The sequence below is a fragment of the Octopus sinensis genome, linkage group LG17, assembly GCF_006345805.1.
Source record: "Octopus sinensis linkage group LG17, ASM634580v1, whole genome shotgun sequence".
NCBI classification, from domain to species: domain Eukaryota; kingdom Metazoa; phylum Mollusca; class Cephalopoda; order Octopoda; family Octopodidae; genus Octopus; species Octopus sinensis.
Window position 1 is genome coordinate 55,474,386 of NC_043013.1, and position 7,187 is coordinate 55,481,572.

The following is a 7,187-nucleotide window of genomic DNA, read 5'->3' on the forward strand; positions in this document are numbered from 1 at the left end:
GCATTATGTTCTTGAGCAAAACTCTTCATTTCACATTGCTCCAGTCTGCTCAGCTGGCAAAGATGAATAATTCTGCAATGTACCGGAGTCTCATTCAGGTGGAGAATAAATACATCATGAAACTGGGAACTGGTCCTTATGAGTCAGCATAAACTGAGAAGGTAACTTTACTTTACCTGAGATACCAATAACAAGGAAGTTGAACCACATTTTTGGTACAGGAATATAAGACTGGAAACTAAGAAATACCACAGCAGTCTAACGATTAATAAGGATATGTTTTGCAATGTGTTATGTATATTTCATACAAACAGAAAAGCAAAATCAGGAATAATTTTAGGATGAGAAACGACTCAAAGATTGTTTACAACTGTATGGCTGCATTTTGAGAAGAACTTTTCAATGTATCTAACCTTAAGTCAGCTACCTGGTTTGCTAAAATGATTTGTAAATTACCTGTTATATAATTTAAGGTCTTAATTGGGGAATTAAAATTCACAGGCCACTGAATTTAAATCAAGCCAAAAGCTGATATGGAGCTTGATTTCTCTTCTGTAAAATTGATTGCCGTAGGGGACAGACACTGCTTGCTATCAGATATTGGAAAGTGTTCTGGGAAAGCCATTATCTTGCAAGGTCTTCTACTATATTCATATATCTCTGTTAGAAGCTGAACAATCATGTCATCGGTTACATGCTGTGGCAGGATTAATTTCTTTACAGTTAAAAAAGTTTCATTGAGGAAAAGTAACTTCAACTCACTTTCCTCCCATACCTCTTTCATCCCTTAAATGACCTTTTAGAAAATAGATCTCAGAATTGTGTGTGTGTATGTGTGTGTGTGTGTGTGTGTGTGTGTGCGTATGTGTATGAGTGTGTGCTGGGTGCCAGCGTAGCTACACTTGAGATATTGCTATGATATGTGTAAATAAGTGTATATTATGTAAATTTATGCATCTCTACATGCAAACAGGACTAGATATATGCATTTAATTGTGCAAAGTGTGATAAGCATGGTTATCAAATTAGGTAATGAGCCTTAATGAATATATATGTGCATTTAATTGGGGAAAGTATGATAAGCATGTATTGGGTCATCCCATAAATAATGCCGTTTTTTTTCAGTTGCATGGGATAAACTATCTGCATCAACTAGCTATAAAAGAAGGGAGTAATATTACCTTGTACTTATTCTTAGTGCACTTTTGAAGAGTGCAGTTCAATTTAAACAGGTATTATTTCAAAGCTATTAATGGAAGTGACGAAGGAGCATAATTGGTACATTTTGCATTATGTGTTCAAGAAAGGCAACAACGAAATGGAGATATTTCATTTGATTATATTGATAATAACATCATCATCATCATTGTTGTTGTTTAATGTTTGCTTCCCATGCTGGCATGGGTTAGACGGTTTGACTGAGAACTGGTGAACCAGATGGCTGCACCAGGCTCCAATCTGATCTGGCAAAGTTTCTACAGCTGGATGCCCTTCCTAACGCCAACCACTTTGAGGATGTAGTGGGTGCTTTTGCATGCCACCAGCACGAGGGCTAGTTAGGTGGTTCTAGCAATGACCATGCTCAAATGGTGTTTTTTCATGCCACTTGCATGGGAGCCAGTTCGGCAGCACTGGCAACGACCACACACAAATGTTGTTTCTCATGTACCACCAGCACATGTGCCAGTAAAGCAACACTGACAATGATCACACTCGAATGGTGCTTTTTTCATGCCACTGGCATTATTTTTTATCTTTTAGTTGTTTCAATCATTAGACTGTAGCCTTGCTTGGATTCCACCTTGAAAGGTTTGACTTGAGTGAATCAACTCTTGTATGTATATTCTCTTAAGCACGGTATATATTCTATTGGTCTCTTTTTCTGAACCACAGAGATACAGGATGTAAACAAACCAACAGCTGTTGTCAAATGGCAATGGGGAACAAATGTAGACATAAGGATACACACACACGTAGGTATGTATATACATATATATAACAGGATTCTTTCAGCTTCTGTCTACCAAATCCACTCAGAAGGCTTTGGTTGGCCTCGGGTTATAATAGAAGACCCATGCCAAAGTTGCTATACAGTGAGACAGAACGTGAAACCATATGGTTAGTAAGAAACCTTCCTACTATACAGCCATGCCTGCACCTAGATGTGTATAACAAAGCAAAAAGATATTAAAAGTCTGGGCCAATACTTTATAAGCTCCCCATAGGGTCAAACTTGACTAAATTTTCCAATGAAAGCCATCATAATCTGCATCAGCTATAAAATTACTTTCCACTGTCTATCCAGTTTGTAACTCTGAAGATGGAAGACCAAATAAAATTTGTTTAAGGTCACAGAGTATAGTAGAAAAACACAACAGAATGGAGAATTATATTTTAATCTATTTGCATGCATTTCCGACAGATTGGCATTTGAAAGTTCTGTGATGCAGTAATCATGCATATATTAATCAATCCCTTATTTGATCGACAAAGATTCTACAGAAATAGAGAAATTTAAAACCATCCTATCCATAGCCAAACTATATCACATTACTTAGAATAGAGAATATTTCAAAGGGGATAGATAATGGTAAAAATAAGCATATTTAATCAATACAGGGAGCAGGAGATATTTCAGAATGCCTACTTAAAGAAGGTATTAATCAGATCATTCTAGAATTGTAATATGGTACTTAGTTTCTTCAATTCCCTCGATCAGCTTGGAAAATACTTATGACACAATTCCTGCCCCATTTAAATTATTCAAATAGGCAGATGAGAAAGAGGCTATTTAATAGATAATTATTTTGGTTATGATGGACATGTCAATAATGATTCTAAATATAGACTATGATTTGAAGGAAACAGGTTATGTCAATGAGAATTGTAAAGGAAAATAACCAATATATATATTATTTTCTAAGGAAGATATTCTATTTCAAAAACATTATTTTCTTAAAAAAGTAAATATTAAGAATTAAAATAATAGCAATATGATTAACTAAGTTAATAAAATGAAGTAAAAAAATAAGTAAAAAATAAATTACAAAAAGAAAAATAAATTAAAATGTAATTTTAAATAATTAAGCAATCTAATTATAAATTAAAAATTAAAATAATAATAATGATAATAATAATATTAATTGCAGCATAGAAGATGTTTGTAAACCATTCAAGAACACATATTTTGTCCTCACCACCACCACCACTTGACAAATAACCGGCGTTGGTGCGCTTATGTCTCCATAACTTAGTGGAACATATACATAACAGGCTTTAAAACAGTAACTACTGGGGTTGATTCATTCATCTAAATGACATTTCCTCAAGGCAGTGCTCCAGCATGGCCACAGTGTAATGACTGAATCAAATAAACAATAGAAAATAAAAGATAAAAATAATTCTATTTGAGTTAAATACACTAATTATACCTGACTGAGAAAGCCAAGCCCAAAACTAGAAACGGTTTCTTTGCAATGATGTAATGTTCTCATTATTCAATTAAAGGAGTCGTTAGAAATGGCCGTAATGAATTGACACCTGTACCTGTTTGTTACTCAATTATATTACACACACACACACACACACACACATATATATATGTTGTTGTATTTAGAAATGGTCATGTTGCCAGTTTAACCAATAAAAATACACGCACTATATATTATATATATATATATATATATAATGTATACACAAGTATATGTATAAATATCATCATATATACACATGCACACATTTATACACAGGTACATATATACGTGTACACACACATATATGTACTCACAAACATCTACAAAAGGAAACATACTACTGGACCTGTGTGAGTAAGCATAAGCCCTACTGTCTTTACAACATATTTATATTCATATACAATTGTATTTGTCACACACACACACACACACACTCTCTCTCTTTCTCTTGCTCTCTCTCTCTCTCTCTCTCTCTCTCTCTCTCTCTTGCTCTCACTTTCCTTTTTTATGATATATTAATTATTACTAATTTATATGCTCAGAGGAAATAAAGTTTGCTTCTAAAAATTAACTTAACCGCCAGAAATACACATACAACTTAACACACAAACATCCACAGATGCGTGCATGCACATCCACACACACACATACATGCACACACAGACTGGCACTCCTCACTCTAAAATGACACTTAACAAAAAGCAGAATTATTTCTGGCTTCATGACAATATATTTGTGGAGCCTTGTTTGTGGCATGTGGGTTAAACAGCATTCAGTGTAGTGTATAGATCAAGACTGAATGGCATGCAGAAACTCTGCCTGTCTAATATCAAAATATTAACCATTTACTGAATTATACACTGAATTTCATGCATCAAATTAGCACTTTCATAATGAATTGAAAATCAGTTACGTTTTTGTCTCTTATAATAAATATTTATACTCCAGACTGGCTACACAGTGTGTTCAAGTGAAAACACAAAGCTAAATATGTTTATATAAGTAAATATATATGTGTGTATACATGTACACATGTATATATGTGTGTTGTGTGTATCCCCACAGCATTATGGAAGTATTATTTTCTACAAATCTTGTCATAAAGGGAATGCCACTTTGCCAAACTTCTTTTCCCACCGTCTTTTTTTTATGCCAAGGATTGAAATGCTTCTTGGCAGGGATTTTTCAAAGGAAAATACTATGGCCATCTTTTATGTATGAAAATATCCATTTTTAAATATATCCACAGTGCATTATATACACTTTCAGACACTTGATGAGAAATACACTAAGGAATAGATATGAATTCAGGAATATTGTAGCATAGAGTACATGTGTACTAAAGACTTCTGTTTGATAAGAAATGGTACAATAAGAATTATTTGGAGGAAGAGGGACACCGTTTCCTGCTTGTAGATCAATATTATCAGCATCTGCTTCAAAGCTGAACAACTTTGCCAAAGGTGTCTGATGTCTAAGGTGTATCATTTCTTTGTACAGCTCGGAGTAGGAACTTATTATGAAATCCATTTCTAACTTTATGTTACATCTATGATTAGAATCGTTATTAATAAAGATGATAATGAGGAAATATAATGATAATCATCCAATGACAGTGCCATAATCTTTGCATCTGCCAAAGTGGGTGGATCTTCTGCATCTTGTCCAGCAGCTTGTTTAATTCTAACAGCACCAGTTCCTTGGGAGACAAACATTTACCATGGGATATTACCACTAACACCTTAACAGCAACAACATTTTCTTTGACTACTTCTAACACTTTCCCAGTGCCACAATACCATATCAAACTGGATGTAAACTTTCTGCAGGTGGAAAATCTATGTTGTCAATGACACAGTGTGGGATAAGTCTTTGCAAACATTGTTCAAAGCCCAAGCTTTCTCTTCATTTCATTATTTGAGTAGATTACCTACAATACACTAAATATTGAGCTTCTTCCAGAAGTCTTTAACTGTAGCATTATTTTCCCCAATAATTGACTTTTTGAGTTCTTTGTAAGTTCTTTACAGATAATGCCTTGACGTGGCTATTACACCTTAATCCATTGGAGGGAACAAATAAATTACGTTCTTGGGGCTATATGCAACATTCACATCAGCAGAAAAGAATTTCCTGGGTTTTGTGTAAAATTGTATTATCTAGAAACAAGAATGCTTTATTCAAAATTTTATACTTGGCACTCTACCTTTCTACTGCAAGACAAAAAGGTTTGTAAGCCTATCTTGGAAACGATTGCAATTATACAACCATTCCAAGTTGAATACCAATTATAATTAGCTTAAGCATATCTCTAAAGAGCACTTAAATTTTCAAAGTAGTTTACACATATTTAGCCTCATATTTACTAACAGCATTTCTTCATAAAAGAAGCATCAGGCAATTTTTGAAAGTTTTAAAGTTATGTGTTAATTTTTCTTCACTAGAATAAAAGCCCTGGCTGGCCTGCACATCCAGTAAAGCCCACTTTCATCAATATTATATACTTATTGTGTATTCTTCTCTAGCAATTCTTTTCTTTAATTCCTCTGATTGATTTGTAGCAGACTCTCAACACTAACACCATCACTAATGGTTTTAATGATATGCAAATTTAGGCAGTTTTTAAACCTTTCAAACTAGCATTTATTAGCCAGAAAATGTATTGTGTGTCACTTCCTTTTTTTGTAAATCCTCCAACAAACTGTTAAGTTGTGCGTAAATGTCCTATATGCTTACAAGTTCATTATTATATCCAGGCTGATTGTTGATTTACACACTCAGAAGCTGTTTCCCATGAAGCATCACTTCAGGTTTACAATTACAAATCTACATTCACTTAATGTTGTAAATACTTGAGCACTTAACCAAATTTTTTCTTTATGGTCAATTATTATTATGCTCACCTTAGACATTGCAAGCTTTGTAAAATGATGCAGGAGTTACTACTACTAATAATAAGGATGATGATGATGATGATGATGCTGATGAAATGTATATAAAATATCTATATATTTGACTGTGTGTTGCCTGTTAAACATGATTTAGAACACATTTTAATCAGTCAAACATGAAAGTTATTTTGTGTGCGGATGTGTTTGTACAGACACATGCTTCTTTACTCTGTGTTTACTCACGTAATCCCTTTTATGACATCCCTGCCTTCAGTTCCATTTGATTGTGTCTTTCACTCATCTTTGACAAAGATATTGCACCATCACTGTAAATGTTTCATTGGTGCAGGATTGGCTGTGTCGTAAGTAGCTTGCTTACCAACCACATGGTTCCGGGTTCATGGCACCTTGGGCAAGTGTTTCTACTATAGCCTTGGGCTGACCAAAGCCTTGTGAGTGGATTTGGTAGATGGAAACTGAAAGAAGCCCATCGTATATATATATATATATGTGTGTGTGTGTGTGTGTGTGTTTGTCCCCACAACATCGCTTGACAACCGATGCTGGTGTGTTTACATCCCCATCACTTAGTGGTTTGGCAAGAGAGACCGATGGAATAAGAACTAGGCTTACAAAGAATAAGTTCTGGGATTGATTTGTTCGACTAAAGGTGGTGCTCCAGCATGGCTGCAGTCAAATGACTGAAACAAATAAAAGAATAAAAGAATTGGCAGTAACTGACAAGAAAACAATCCATCCCAAACAGTAGATTCCAAGAAAGGGGTGGGATCTTTTGCATTGGCAAAATATGGTGGTTCTATTA